General features: G+C 33.5%; 1 long non-coding RNA gene across 3 annotated transcripts in view; it reads left to right on the forward strand.

Moving 5' to 3' along the window:
- Window positions 1-10,962: 10,962 nt before the first annotated feature.
- LOC123649189 overlaps window positions 10,963-17,085 on the forward strand; it is a 32,699-nt gene continuing 26,576 nt past the window's right edge. For 2 of the 3 annotated variants that reach the window (XR_006738892.1, XR_006738893.1), the window contains exons 1-2: window positions 10,963-11,830; window positions 15,317-15,381. This is a non-coding gene — a long non-coding RNA (uncharacterized LOC123649189). The remainder of the gene's footprint in view (window positions 11,831-15,316; window positions 15,382-17,085) is intronic. The other variant, XR_006738894.1, reaches the window with a different exon arrangement.

Below are 17,085 nucleotides of genomic sequence, written 5' to 3' on the forward strand. Positions count from 1 at the left end.
TAAAATGCTAAAGCAAACTGTATTTATTGACCTCTACTTTTTAATTCATTTTTTTCTGTGAAAAAATGTATATGATAACATATATTAATATATGCATATACTTATATGTATAATGCATACACATACATACACATATACATCTGCATGTGTGTGTGTATGTGTGTGCGTTCACTTTTTTCCCCAATAAAAAAAAAGATGTATTGGACACTATGTGCTAGACATTTCTTATATAACTTATAGGTATATTCATTATTAAAAACCATCATGTATTAGTATATTAATAAAATATTTTAAGTGAAGAATCAGACAGGTTAAGTTTGAATCTCAAGGCCACATTATTATTCACGAGACTATATTTTATTAGCTTAAACAGAGGGAAAGGAAAAAGCTTGGATAATTTAGGCACCAAGTTCCAACAAATATGAAGCTGAACAATTTGAGAAACTGTGAAGATCTGGTAGATTGGTAGGCATTTTCCCACATTCTCTCTCTTCCCCTCAAACTCACACACATTTTCACATTCTGAATGATGTTTTTGAGCAGATTCTAAAGGACTCCTTCATAATGTTTCTTGAAATTATTTGTACTTATAGTTCGTATACATAATATCATTGGTTTATTGTTATTTTGGTATTTATAAAAATTCATAATTATAAAAATCTACTCCCGGAAATTTCTACTTTTAAGCTTTCTGATTTCTATGCATAAATCCAGACCGGATGTCCATTATGTAATTGTTTATTTTTCAATGAATCTATATTAAAGCTTCAGTTTCCTTATTGACTCTAGTGACTTTATTCATTACAAATTACATATTTATGTTTAGTCATCTGTGTGAAAAGTCAAATAGGAATTTTTTTTCTTTCTATTGTGCCTAAGTCAGTTATTATTTTTATAACTCCATATTTACTATTTACACATTAGTGTTGGCATATTATATACGGACACACACACACAAATAAATCAATTAAAAATAGATAAAAGACCTTAATAGACATTTCTCAAAAAAAAGACTTACGAATGACCAACAGTTATATATAAAAAAATCTTCAACATCACTAATAACCAGGGAAATGGAAATCAAAGCCAAAGTTAGATTGGCTGTTAGCAAAAAGACGTTAGCAAAAAGACAAAAAATAAGGGATGCTGTCTCAGATGAGGAGAAAAGAAAACACTTATACACAGTTGGTGGGAATGTAAAATAGTACAGCCATATGGAACACTGCATGAAAGTTCCTCCAAAAGTTAAAGATAAAATTACCACATGATCCAGCAATATCACTTTGCGTATATATCCAAAGGAAGTGAAATCCATATGTTGAAGAGATATCTGCATGCCTACGTTCATTGCAGCATTATTCAAGATAGCCAAGATATGGAATCAACCTAAGGAAATGTGGTATGTATATATAATAGAACACTACTCAGCCATAAAGAAGGAAATTCTGACATTTACAGCATCATGAATAGGCATGGAGGATATTAGAGTAAGTGAAATAAATCAGACGCTGAAATACAAATACTTCACAATCACACTCATGTGTGGAATCTAAGAAGTGGACCTCATAGAAGTATAAAGTAGAACAGTTGTTACCAGAAGCTTGAGAGGAATAGAGGGGTAGGGAGAGATTGCAGTGTAGGGAGAGACTGGACAGTAGACACAAAGTTACAGTGAGTTGGGAGGAATAAATTCTGGTGTTCTATTGCACGGTAGGGTGACTATGGTTAACAGTAAGGTATTATGTATTATCATATAGCTAGAAGACAGGCTTTTAAATGCTCTCACCACAAAGAAATGATAAATGCATGAGGTGATGAATATGCTAACTACCTTGATTTGACCATGATACAACTTATATATGTATCAAAATGTCAAATAGTATCCCATAAGTATGTACAATTATAATGTGTCAATTCAAAAGAAAATAATTTTTCAGTTGATTTATCTAAAATACCATATTTTTCTTCCCTCATTGGGATCACTAGTTTTCACTTTGAAAAGAGAAGTTTCAAGGAAATGTCATAGTTCAGATTAACTGGATATTTTTAAAATCATTACTTTATTTCTTCAACACTGTGGAAAGTCAATGCAACTAATGCAGTAGGGGTTAATTTTAATGCTAAAAAGGACCAGATCAAGAAACATACTGTAAGATGTGACTGTACAATGACTTCTCAGTTTCCTTGAGTTGGCTCCCTTGTATAATCCTCTTCTCTTGACTTTCTTCTGTCCAACAGAATATAGCAAAGTGAAGGGTTGTCACTTCAGTGATATGTTATGTTATATAAGACTCCATCTTGTAGCAGACTGCTCTAGAGAATCTTTACTGGTTTAATGAAGCAAGTAATCCTGCAGGGAAAGCCCATGTTGCCAGAAACTGTTGGCAGAATTTAGGAACTGCAGGTAGCCCCCTGGATCTGAAGGTGGTCTCTAGAGGCTGAAGATGGCTTCTACTCAGTAGCTAGCAAGAAGCTGGAGTTATCAATCCACCAAATGCAAGGGATTTAATTCTGCCAGCAATCTCCACAAGTATGAAAGTGGAGTCTTCTTCTAGTTGAACTGCAATGAGGCCAACTCCCAGATTGCAGCTTCCTGAGTCTCTGAACAGAGGACACAGGTAAGCCACACCAAGGCTACCGACTCGAAGAAATTATAAAATTATAAATGTCTGCTCTTGTAAGTTTCTTAATTTCTGTTAATTTTTTGTATGCTGTTAAAATTTTGATAATGCATTACACCACAATAGAAAATCAATATATAAGACTTCGGGCTAAAAAATAAAAGATAACCTTGTGAAATACTGTGCAATAAATATTCTTCATAATAGACTTTTGTGAAGAAAAAGATTTTTAAAAGAAGTAATCAACAATTTAGTTTTTATCAAATTACTCTCAAATAAGAGGAATCATGGAAATTAAGCCTGGAGGAGATGACACATCCTCAGCTCTAAGAGATTAAACCCGGAGGCAGGTTTTATTAGCTAATTGAAAAATCATTTCTTCTTGTGGAAGGAGTTAGTTTTGGGAGGCAAGAGAAATTTCCAAGAGCTATTATATAGCCTGTTAGGGATTTAAGAAGGAGTTACCTGTTCATATGCTCATTGTGGACAGTGAGGGAACATAAATAAATGATATAGGGCAAGACTAAATGCTTATACAAACAATGGATCCTGCTAAGAGGGAAGGAGGGCCCTCTGAACAAGATATCTTCTACTCAGTCCATGGCCAGCAGTTGCTGTTTGGAATGATTGAGTCTGCTCTTGGCTTGGGTTTCCAACATTTCAGGATAATTCAGAAGCATGTGTTTATGAATATTAAATAAATTATATAATTTAAAAACTCTTTTTAAAAATATATGTGCATCCCAGCTTTTTGTGGCTCTTAGTTTACCACAGGTTGCTTTATATAACAGTGGATGGGACATCAGGAAATAGCTAAAGAGAAATGACTCACAAAGGAAAACCTTCAACTTGAAAAGGATAAATCATTTTCCTTACATTGAGATAGTAGATCATGGATGCAAGTTTGCAGAAGGTATTGCATTAAGGTGATGTTATCACCAAACACAGAGGGATGACGTTGAATTGATAGCTTTGCAGTAGAACTCAGCTATGTGTGGGTTGCCTTCTACCAATTTTGGAAGGAGAGGGGGAAGTAAAAACTAACTGTAAGAAGGAATTGGGACTTATACCAATTGTAATTATGTAATAATCTATTTAATATTTCTTCCCTGCTCTGACATATAATTTATTAGTTAGACAAGTAAGGTATAGAGTCAGACTATTTAGAGTAAAATATTACCCCCAACTCTTATTAACTCTGTGGCCTTCATGTTTGCAGATATGCAGGTAAATTGTTACCCTAGAGATAAAAGAAAATCTTCCAGATTGAAGCCAGTGAAGTAATTGCTAATGTGAAGGAATGAGATTTACAAGTAAAATCAGTGAAGATAGGAATGGGCATATGTATGTGTGTGTGTGGTGGGGTAAAAGGTTGGGTTATCTGTGAATAGACTGACTAGAAAATTGCTATGAAGTTTTGATATCTATACCATTCCTTCCAGGTTATATTGTCAACATCTCTGGAAACATTTTTTTGCTGCTCTTAATTTGTGACTATGATGGAGTCTTGTTTGAATATGGCAAACAAAATGTATTACAGGTGTGGCACTTTTGATATTGATCAAAATGCAGTTGGAAGCATCTGGGATATAGCACTTTAACCCTTGGAAATAATTTGACGTTATGTATGACCAGATTGTCCAACAATCTGAATATGTATGTCATGAAAAGTAAGCTTGTATTTTGTTGGATCTCACAACAAGTCACTATTTTAAGACCTTGAGGTGTGCTTCTAAGCATCAGCTAAGTAAAAATAGATTTGTACTTAAGCCAGCTGGATCTTATTCAAGAATAAATTTCAGACAGGCAAAGAAACAGCTGGAATACAGTTTCTCGTATGTGGGGTGCCAAAGAAGATGTATGGTTAGGTGTCATACAAGTATGGAAGGTATTAAATGCCAGATGCCTAAAGCTTTTTGTTTTAATAACATGAAGCAAAAGAATAATGATAATATATTAAGCCTGACATATTCTTTATTTGCAGAAGTATGAGAAAGTAGTCTAATAATATTTAGCTCACTATAGCCTAATTTCTAAGTTTTGAATTGAATTATAAAATATCTTAAAAAGTATAGAAATCTTAAGCATGGAGTGTGCTTTTCCTAAGTAAACATGACCATGTAATCAATACAGAGATAAAGAAATAACATAACATCCCAGGTCAACTGTGCCTGCTCTCAAGAACTATCTCCCATTCTAGTCCCATTTATCTCTAAAAGTAATCATTAGCCTAATTTCTAACACCATAGGTTAGTTTTTACTTTTACAATGTTTACTTTTTTGTCTAGTTTCCTTCAGGCAATATTGTGTGTGTGTATGTGTGTGTGTGTCTGTGTATAATCTAGCCACTTTACTATGTGAAACTTTTTGTTTTCTTTGCATTTTTTATTATTATATAACATTGCATTGTACCATTATACTAGTTATACTAAAATATACAAACTCTAGTGTGATAGGGCAGTTGGCTCTTTTCCAGTTTGAGACTATGACAAATGATGTTTCTATAAACATACATGTACATGTCACTTGATCCACACTTTTGTCTCCGGTTGATGCATGACAGGGAAAGAACTGCTGGTTTGGGAACAAATTGTCTAATGTACAATATGTTGCTAAATAGTTTTCCAAAATGATTGTGTAAATATAGAATTCTACCAGCTGCAGCACAAATAGTACCACTATCTCTTGTAATTTATCATTTGTTAGTTTCCTAAGTTTGATCATTTCTGTTTGTGTGGCTTATCATTGGGATTTAAATCGAATTTACTTGATGGTTAATGAGGTTAAGCACATTTTTCATGTCTTCAGGGCATTTTCATATATTTTTTACATGAATGCAAATATCATGTTGCCTTAATTACTGATAATTCAGCTTCTTGATTTTTCTTTGGCTCTTATGATTTCCATATAGATTTTAGAATCGGCTTGTCATATTTCAAAACCAAAAACCTGAGCTTTTGTTTGAGAGTGTGTTAAATATACAAAGCAATTTTGAGAGATTTGACATTTGTAAAATTAAGCATTCTAATCCATGAGCACGGGTAGTGATAACATTTAGACTTCACTCATTTTTCTCTATAATATGTTATTGTTTTCTGGTTAGAATATTTGAACAATGTTCATTAGGTTTATTCCTACGTATTGAAGTTTGTGATGCTATTGAAAATGGTTTCATTTATTAATTTCATTGTAATTATTTATTAATGGAATATTAAAGCACATTTGAACTTTGTATATTGATCTTTAATTAAGCACATTTCGGAAAATCAATTAGTGATTCTAATAGATTTTTGGAAAGATTATTTTGAAATTTTTCTATACAAAATCATGAGTGCACAAAAATGACAAATTTATTTCTTTCTTTATATCCTTATGTCTTTTATTTCTTATTCTTGCATTGTGGAACTGGATAGAAGTCAGAGTAGCATTTTGAATAGAAGTTGTGAGAATGGATATTCATGTTTCCTTCTCAGTCTTCGGGAGAAAGTTTTCACTACTTCGCCATTGAATATATTCAATGCTAACAATTTTGGGTAGGCACCTATCGAAACAGAATTCTTACATAGCCCATGATTTCTGGCCTCTGAGATACATACATCTTCTTGCATGTATTAAATCAAGCACTAACCTAGTTTTACTCTCAGTTCACTGACAGATTTTTATTATTAATGAGTTTTAAATTTTACCAAATGATTTTTCATTATCTATTGAGATGATCTTTCTTCATTTTTCTGTTAATGTGGTAAATAAAGTAATTTGACTCTTATATTCTTAAAATAAACTTTACTTGATCATGGTGATTATATTGTTCTTTCTATATATAACTCTACTTGCTTTGCTAGTATGCTGCTTAGGGTTTTTTTTAATTTTTAATTTTTTGCTTCAGCATATTACAGAGGTACAAATGTTTAGTTTACATATATTGCCTTTGATCCACCCGCCTCAGAACTTCAAGTGTGTCCATCCCCCGGATGGTGTGCACAGCACCGATTTGGTGTGAATATACCCATCCCCTCCCCCCTTCTCCCACCTGCCCAACACCCGATGAATGTTACTACTCTATGTGCACACAAGTGTTGATCAGTTAACACCAATTGGATGGTGAGTACATGTGATGCTTGTTTGTCCATTCTTGTGATACTTCACTAAGAAGAATGGGCTCTGGGCCGGGCGCAGTGGCTCACACCTGCAATCCTAGCACTCCGGGAGGCAGAGGTGGGTGGATCGTTTGAGCTCGGACTTCAAGACCAGCCTGAGCAAGAGTGAGACCCCCGTCTCTACTAAAAATAAACAGAAAGCAATTAGCTGAACAACTAATAATATATAGAAAAAATTAGCCAACCATGGTGGACCATGCTTATAGTCCCAAATACTCGGGAGGCTGAGGCAGGAGGATCACTTGAGCCCAGGAGTTTGAGGTTGCCGTGAGCTAGGCTGACACCACGGCACTCTAGCCTGGGCAATAGAGTCAGACTCTGTCTCAAATAAAACAAAAGAAGAATGGACTCCAGCTCCATCCAGGATAATAGAAGAGGTGTTAGATCACCACCATTGTTTTTTATGGCTGAGTAGAACTCCATGGTATACATATACCACATTTTATTAATCTACTCATGTATTGATGGGCACTTGGGTTGTTTCCACATCTTTGCAATTGTGAATTGTGCTACTATAAAAATTCGAGTGAAGATGTCTTTTATATAGAATGTCTTTTTTTCCTTTGGATAGATGCCCAGTAATGGGATTGTTGGATCAAATAAATGGTAGTTCTACCTATAGCTCTTTGAGGTATCTTCATATGTTCCAAGTGTTTTTTTTTTTAATTATTAGAGGAATTGGCATCTGATTTTCCTTCTCTTGTTATCTTTGTAAGATTTTGAAATCTTAAGAATTTAGAAATACTTAAATTATGTGTTCATATATTTAATAGATATAAGACCATTCAGTTTTTCTATCATTTATTCTGGTCATAATATTCTGTATTTTTGTCTCCACAGCCCTGTGACATAGTCAAAATCCATGATTAGCTTCTCAGATCATTATCAGCTACTTTCTGCTGGACTTTCCAACTCCCACTTAAATTTGGCAAATACTTTAAAGAAATTTCTCCTACATTCTCTTTAGAGTTCTCTTCTGATAATTTGAGTCCTAAAATCTTGTCTTTGGGGATAGATTTTTGGGGTTTCAAATCAATTTTACCATATTTTAATTATTTGATATTATTTTCTAGCTTTTCTGGACAATCTTTATTTGCATTATTTAGTCTTATTTCCATCCATTATGTCATAGCCAGAAGGAAAATCTGGACTGATTTTAGTAAATAGAATAAGTATTCAATAAAACATTGACAAGAAAAATGATTAAAAAGATTATAAAGTCAGTAGAGTGATAAAACTTTTCAATGTCCTTATTTTACAAATATATAACTATTTTCAAAATACTCATATTTTACTAGCATTTGAGGCAATTACTTAAATTTTCTAATTAATGTACATAGACATATATGATCATTTTTCAAATCTCATTATCATTAACAGAACATTCTCTTTCATAGATTACTTTAAATAATTTATAAAGATTTTTCTGAAACTCATGAAATGTTTTCTATTGAAAATAGCGGCAGCCATATTTTGGGTTGAAAAAGTGTTTTAGAGCTTTAGAATACTCTTGTCATCCATAGCAATTAAAAGCTGCCATTTTAACTAAGTGACTCTAGAGATTTTCTTCTCACCGTGGTGCAGCTTTGAGTCACAGTCCCTCAAGTGTGCTATGTGAGACCACATTTCTCAGCTACAGTTAGTCTAGTTCAGTGTTCACACTCAACATTTCCACCTGGCATTTTCTTTACTTAGAAATACATCTGTAATACCAGTAAAAATGTGGAGGGAAGGGAAGATTTCTTTCTTTCTTTTTTTCTTTCTTTCTTTCTTTCTTTTTGTTTTTTTTTTTTTACTCAGTTACAACTTATTGTATCTTATGGGAGTATTATATGGCATAGTATATCTACAAGTAAGAGAATTTGCAAAGTTTTGAGAAATTTTCCTATATTAATAAATGTTAAAAGTTTATTTGATTGAAAATAACTGTAATTTTTGTCTTCAAAAACATGACACTTCTACTCAACGAACTTGGTGATTATTTTAAATAAATCCTAAGTTACCTTGAGGAATTAAAGATAATCTAGTGATGGCAGTCATACATCTTCTTGAATTGGATCTCTCTTTAAGAAGAATTTACCATTCAGTTATAAGAAGTACAGTAACTTGACAGCTCCCAACTCTAGTGCTTTCATGAATCATCATCGCTTTTAAGCCAAAGCTACACCTTTCCTGGGCAGTCCCCAGACAATGCGTGAGGGAAGCCAGGGTGCTAGGGCTTTATCTTCTTCCCAAATTTGGACTCCCCTAACAGCGATCCTTGCTCTAGAGATGCACAGTGGATTGACCAATACATCATCGAATCTGCATCATCATTTAAGACTCACCTGCCCAACCATACTTTCTGCTCAACGATGATTCATTCCCCTTTTCCCACCTTTATCTTTCATAGAATTACTGCCTCCCCCCACTTTATCTTCCGCGTAATATCCCGTACTGCTTATTCTGTCTCAGCATGGCTTCCTGAAAGACCGTACTGATACTCTAGTTTAAACCTCTCCAACTCATGCACATGATTCAATCAAAGTGAGCATTTTTAATACTGGACATTTAAAAAAGGACTTGGGTCTAATATGGGTGTGAGAAATATGGTGAGAGGACACAGACTAAAATAAAGACTTGGCTGAAACTTTATTTTCTCCTACCTCACATTTCCTTCCAGTTCTTTAAAACCAAGCTTAATGGAGTAGATAGGATGTTAAACATGGACTTTGTAATTAGTTTATCTGCTGATGGATCATAAATTTCAGCATCTTATAGAAAATGTCTCATCAGGTAAGGTAGGTGTCATAGATACTTTGGAACAAGTGTTTGCCATTAGAAGGAGAAATGGTGTCCAGCACATTAGAATTCCCTGTCATCCTGCTTTTTCCCTGGAGCTTCACAGCATTTGCTGATCAAAACAGGACCTCGTTTTCATTGGTCTGTCTCTCCTGGAAAAAGTATATATAGGTGCTTATTTTTAATCTTACTAATGGCTCAGAGATACTTGAGTTCCAGCATTATTGACTCAAACTCTTTTTTTATTAAATTAGGAAATGAAGTCTAAGTAATACTCAAAAACAAAATCATTATTTATTGGCATGCTGTTTTTCTGTTAAAAATTTAGATTAGAAATTTTAAGCCTAAAATTTAAAAACTAAAATATCAAAATGTAAACCTGAGAATGATTCTAATCTCTTCTTTTCAAAGGTAAAATCATCACAACAATATTCTATAAGAAATTCTCCATTGTAGGCTAGTAACCATTTTTTCTTTTACCAAGTCAAACTTTAGATAACAATAAAGAACACATTAGATATTTTCAACTCTAAATGAAAGGGCGTTAAAAGGTGTATTAATTACAAAGAGTTTTTCATAGCCACACCAGTTGGAATTTCTCAGTGTCTCTACCCTGATATCATCCTAGTTTGAACTGATCTTGGCTGCTGTTAACTTGTAGTACCAAAGAGTCAATTTTGTATCTCTTCTCTACTCATATTTTGTTCATTAAAACGGGGAAGGGAGTGACTACCTGGCCATGGCCCACACGAGTAACTTTGCTACTACATAAGCATCTTTCTAACTCCTGATTCAAAAATTGTTTATTTGTAAGAGCTTTGTTCTCGCAGCCAAGGGAACCATAAATTCTAACTGTGTGGAGTGACAACAGATCATGTAATGATGAATAAATCCTCTCATATTCCAGCTTGGATAAATGCTGAGGAATAAGGTTTATAGGTACACTCTTCATCAGTGCCCTAGTACCATGAAATGTTCCAGAATTATACAGTCCCCTGGGGAGATAGGGGTTGGGCTAAATTGACTGATGAACTCCTAAATTTATTGAAATTAAATTTCTGCAAACTGACAACATAAAAATTAAATTTAATTACGGAAAAGATTTTAAAGTTATACTTCTTGAACACTTGAGTTCAAAGTAGAGATTTGTATCCACTCTAACACACAAACCCTCACACATAAACACACTTGATTTTTCTTATAAATGGTGAATACAGGATTCATGTTACTTATTCATTCACTTAATATATAGCTCTTTCCATTTTACTACACATAGATTGACTTCTTTTGAAACGCTTCAAAGTATTTTATAACATAGATATAGTATAATTTATCTAACCATCTCCCTAGTGATGGGTACCAGGAGCATTTTTCACAAACAGTATTTTGATATGCTTAATAACTGTTTCTTTTACTTCCGCAGGAGAAGTGGGATTACTGGTCAAAGAGAATGTGCATTTATCATTGTGAGATCTCGTAGTAGACTCGCTAGAGAGCTGGTGATTACTTTCTGAGACTTCTTAAAGATTTATTCATTTGTACTTATTTTCTGTTGTTAAAAATTAGCTCAATCTCTGTTGCCGTGAAATCTAAACTAAGTTATTATGTGGATAACTATTTCTAATTTCAGTTTGTTGAAGTGAAATGAGTATATTGTTTGTCTTTTCATGCACTGTTGTTTTGTAATAGTTTCTTTTTTGAGTCTTTTGTTATTCTTGAGTTTTAAAATTACCAATAAGCCCATCAATAGGTGGCATTTCCTGATGACAGATTTATATTCACAATAGTTTTTCCCCTCTTTTCCTCAGGTCATTGTACCATCTACACACCTTTTTTTCCTTCAAATACTTTCTTGTGAGATTGACTATGAAGCACTTAACAGTAAGTTCCCAGCAGAAGCATGTAATTTGACTTCAGTAAAAATTTGTATTTTAAAGGGAATACTTATAACTAGAAACTATCTAATGTTTCAAATGCTTCCTCCTGACATCACTGTGAAAATAAAACTCAAACTTAAAAATTTGTAAGACTATGATGATGTATTTTACCCAAGAATAATTTCTATTTGAGTAGCAACACTGCCACCAAGGCAACCCATACAAAGCAAATGGAAAACTTGAACAGTTTTTTTGCCTTCTCGTTTCTTTCTTTCCTTCCAGTTTTTCTTTAGTCTATTTACCTACAGGTGCAGCTGCTTAAGGAGAGGAGAAAGCCCCTGCCGGATGCCGGAAAAAGTCCAGACCTGTGCAAAACCAGTGCAGACCAGAAAAGGTGACCTCCGGTTACCTTTAACTCATTAACGTATCATTATAATACTATAATAAAAATCACTCCCCTCAGTGAAAATCGCCTCTATTTTCTGTATATGTGTTGTATGAAAAAGCATGTTCATGAGCTGGATCTGCCCACTTGAAACCCTGCCATATGCATCTTTACACCCACTTCCCCTATCTTGGAATTATCCCTTTAAAACATTCACGTCTCCCTTTATTAGGGGAGAAGGTGCCTTTATGCCTTTATAGCCTAAGCTCCCTTTCTCCATTCTTGCTCACAAAATAGAAACTTGAATGCCTTCCTGTCTGGATGTTCTTTCTTTGTGACTGATACAAAGTAAGGGAAAAAACACATTTTTGTTGTTGTTGTTTATTTCAGAATATTACAGGGGTACAAATGTTTAGGTTACATATATTGCCTTTGCCCTGCCCGAGTCAGAGCTACAAGTGTGCCCATCCCCCAGACAGCAGGCACCGCACACATTAGGTGTGAGTTTACCCATCCTCTCCTTCCCCCCCACTTGCCCAACACCCGAGGAATGTTACTATTATATGTGCACATAAGTGTTGATTAATTAGTACCAATTTGAAGGGTAGTACATGTGGTGCTTGTTTTTCAATTCTTGTGATACTTCACTTAGAATGGGCTCCAGCTCCACCTGGGATAATACAAGAGATGCTAGTTCACCATTGTTTTTTATAGCTGAGTAGAACTCCATGGTATACATATACCACATTTTATTAATCCACTCATGTATTGATGGGAACTTGACTTGTTTCCACATCTTTGCAATTGTGAATTGTACTGCTATAAACATTCGGGTGCAGGTGTCTTTTTTACAGAATATTATTTTTTTCCTTTGTGTAGATGCCCAGTAATGGGATTGCTGGATCAAATGGTAGTTGTACTTTTAGCTCTTTGAGGTATCTCCACAATTTTCGGTACCAACGTGACAAGTAAATATTAGAACTAAAATGAGCACTTGTATATAGTGAAGTTAGATATTTGCATGTAATGTTGTAAATGTTTGGATTTAGAATCTTTGGTAACATTTTACATCTTTATTTTACACTTCTTTTTTTCTGCATTATCATTTATATTATAACTAAACAATATGAGAATGCTTTGTTAAGATCTAGTTGTAATATGAAAGGAAACATTTCCAAAGATAACATAATGCATAATTTAGCAGTTTTATTTTATTTTTTCTTTCAAAGCTGTTTAAGGATTATTTACAATAACTACAGTCACTATGGCAAAGAAAGAATGACTCTGTGTTAAGAGAAAACTGAGGCAACAGCTCCTTTGATCCCAGCAAATATGATTCACCAAGTTTTATAAGAAATAAATCGGCTGCCATGCAATAGGATATGAGACTAAGAGTGTATAGTAATAATTAATAGTGTCTATAGAGAGTAAAAAAAGTTCTTATTCTAACCTCAACTAAAGTTTTAAGCATTGTCACAAATTAATTTCTATAATGGTAAGCAAGTGAAATCTTCCATACTGTACAATGGTGTCATTGTATTCTCTTCTCTTATAGTGTTGCTATGTCAAATTTTATAAATGATTATCAAATATTTGGGACTTAGATTGGAGGCTGGATGGGCAGAAAGTATGCAGACTGCTTAGGATGAACTCTCCAGAGGTCCTGACTAAGGCACTTCAGTAGAGCCCAGCTAAAGCAGCAAGGCTGGAGTGTTTTCATGTGAATAGAGTGCAGCCTGTGTTATTTGAAATAGCTCATTTTAGTTTCATATTGGAAGGAAAACAAAGTGGAAAAAACTTTTGATATTTTCTCAAGCGAAGAAAAGTGTTTAAAATATGTAAATTGTACAACGAGGTAAAGAAAGGAATTGCAAGTTATATCTAAGAACAGGATGTGCCAACACTTAAATTTATAAATGTTAAGAGCAGAATTTCTTGATTCATATTTCATTATCACCAGAGAAGGACCAACAGTGCAAGCAGTAAACCAGAATATGCAGATAGAAGTGTCATGCTGAACTCATTTCTGTAGAAATAGCCACTACAGAATGTCTAGCACATGGTTGGGAGATTCTGAAAAAATTAACAGGTCAATAGTAAAGACCTGGAGAGAACAAAAACCATGAAGCTATTCCTTTACACTTTTTTTCTTTTCTTTTTTTCCATCTTGAATGTTATCTGATTATCCCTTCACCTGCATAAACATTACTTGTTATTCTGTCTGATTTGGAATAATAAGTATATATAGACAGAAACATCAGGCTTTGGAAATGCTTAAAGTCTCGAGAATCACAAAATAAGTGTATAAAAATTAAACTTTAAAAAAAGTAATGGGAACTAGGTGTTTGACCTATTGTGTAAACTTTCTTTAATAAGAAAAGTTAGCCAAGTGATCAAGACTGAGACATTGAAAACAAAAATGCTGTAATATTATACCCCCAGTTCCTATACAGCATCAACATAATGTGAAAGGCAGAATGCACTGCATGATTAAGATGATTTTATCTAGGCTATTGCATAGGAAGAATTGTCATAATGAGGAATGTCTCAAGGAAAGGAAGAATATCTGGGATTTTATAGAGGCAGGCAAACAAGGGAGTCATCTGTGAGTCTTATAGGAGTCATTAAAAAGAAGGGACACCAAGTCATGTGGGAAAATGTAGTTCTTTTGAGGTTAACTCTTTCTGGAACACAGGAATGGGGGTAATTCTTAACCATCACCATTCTCTGTGAGCACAGGTCCCAAGTTAAATTCAACATTCACCACTTTATATGACAACTCATTATTTATTCCATTGCAAAAGTACTTTTAACTGCAATGTTGGTTGTTTTGTTCAGGATACATTGAATATGATCCAAAGTGATAAATTTCTTATAAAATTCATTTCTAAAAGAATAATGCCAATAATCCTGAAGAGTTGATTTCTCTTATTAGACAATGAAAATTATATAAAACAATTGTTATAGTTTTGCCTGTACCTAAGCTGAGAGCTAAACTGAATGTTCAGTTACAAAAACTATATAGTAATATATGACGCTACGTAGGATTCTCCATTATTTTCATGTTAGTTATAAATATTACATATTAGTAGTTTTATTGTCTGAATATATTTTTAACATGATCCAAATCTTTTTGGAAGGAAACGACATATAAGTAATACAGTTAGCTCAATGTAAGCAAGGGCAGTTCAGCTTCTTTGTTGTTTCTTTAAAACCTAGCTCATATGTGTTGAAATTATTTATTTATGAACTCTAAAGGAGAGTGGGGACCATGAGGGTAGGACAATAATTATGTAGCTATTAGTGAAAATAGGTATACAGGAGTTATCTGCGTGAATATGAATTTAATGAAAAATCATAAGATAAAGGATTATAAAGTAAAAGAAAATAGTTCCTAAGCCATGTCTTCTCAAAGGTACACAAAATCAGTTCTTAGATAAAAACTCCTCAGAAATATTTATGAAGTCTTCTTTTTGTGCTGTTGTATTTACCCAGATTCTCATCACTTGACAAAGAGAGAGGAAATATCAAGAGAAGAAGAACTTGGAAATAATTCAGAGGTAACTTTCTTGGTTAATTGGAACTCCTGCTAATCCAATTGTTACAGTTCTTTATACTTTTACATGATTCTTGCTCAGTTAATAGCAACAAGTTAATATTCACTCATAGGAAAAAAGGAATTGATAATTGATTGCCTACTAAATATTATTGGTCATTCTGTCTTTATTCTTTATCTTCTATTTTTCTCTTTCTCGGAGATTATCAACAGTCAAACATATTTATGGCTTTCTCTCATAAACAAACTCTATCTCAATAAATAGCATTGTCTACCATGTAATTGCATAATCCAGAGTTCTAGTGGTCATTTTTAATTCCTCATCCCATACTCACTAATTTATGAACTGTGTATTGAGCCCTGTGTTAAAGATGCTCTTCTTATACATATCTGTAAAATGCTTCTTCTCTACTTATTTCTAATCAGTTTCTATGTATCCACTTTGCCACTACCATTAATAAATTTATTTTCCTATTGGCAACTACAATATAAATATCTATAAATGTATAAGAAAAGATAAACCCATCATCACATTTATGGCTTTGAATATCACTTACTTGCCCTTGAGAGAATTTAATGTTTGGTTTTAACTACTCTTTCTACCATTTCTATAGAGGAATCCATTCTTTAAATTCAGCACTTGCTTTATTTGTCTGCTTAAATTTATTAGATCCTTGAACTTGATGTTTCTTCTGTTTTGTCCTTCCCTTTGTTCACCTGGATAGTTGCTACCAAACTTCTTGGTCATGTTCTTTTTATTGTCTCATGAGGAGGCCAAAGCCTGATATCCCTATGGTACACTACCAAATTAGACTCATGATTCCTTTCTAAGCATGCATTGTATTGTAAGTGAATATTAAATATCTATGTCCTTCATGTTCAAAGGTAATTTCCAAAAGAAGGTGTGATACAGATATCAAATGAAAATATGTTAAGTATTTTAATTCATTGTTAAGATGATGTTTTAAAAATTTAATGGAGACTCTAAAGAACAGAAGAATTTGTTGTTCAGGCATCCAGAACAAATGTACAAATGGAAGCAATGAAGGACTTTTACATGGGATGAATGGAAGTCAATTGAACCTCCAGTGGACAGAATTTTGCACACTGATTGATGATAATTATTTTTGCATTGCTATCAGATACCCATAACCTGACTTACTTGCATAATAATATAGCTCAAATGGGAAGAAAGATTAGAATTGGATAACCTGGAAGAGTGGGATCTGCAATGTACATAGAAACAATTTTTTTTCCTGCATTCAGTAACTTGTCAACTCCAAGGAAATAAAGAAACTGCCTCATTTGTTTACACACTATTTTTCTAGAATTTATAAAAATATATGCCTTAAAATAGTTAAACATTTTTCATTAAAAATTAGACAATGTCTCTCAAATTTTTAACCACAGCCCATGACTCTGTCTTGGGAATGAAACCCAATGTATCTAATTCCTCCAGTAGATAGTTCATCTACATGCACACAAACAACTCAAGCACAACATTATCAAAATTTATATTATGCTTTCATTAAACCAGTTATTTCTTCATTATTCCAGATTAGCTAATATTTTTGTGTTACAAATGAGTTAATGATTCAACAAACTGCCTTGCTTCCAAAAATTTAAATCTATGTGTCAGCTTGGAAATATACACCTGGCATCTCAATCTCATAGAGATGTAGTTAATTTATAGGTTATTTTCTATTTA

Source organism: Lemur catta, chromosome 13 (genome assembly GCF_020740605.2).
Source record: "Lemur catta isolate mLemCat1 chromosome 13, mLemCat1.pri, whole genome shotgun sequence".
Classification (NCBI taxonomy): domain Eukaryota; kingdom Metazoa; phylum Chordata; class Mammalia; order Primates; family Lemuridae; genus Lemur; species Lemur catta.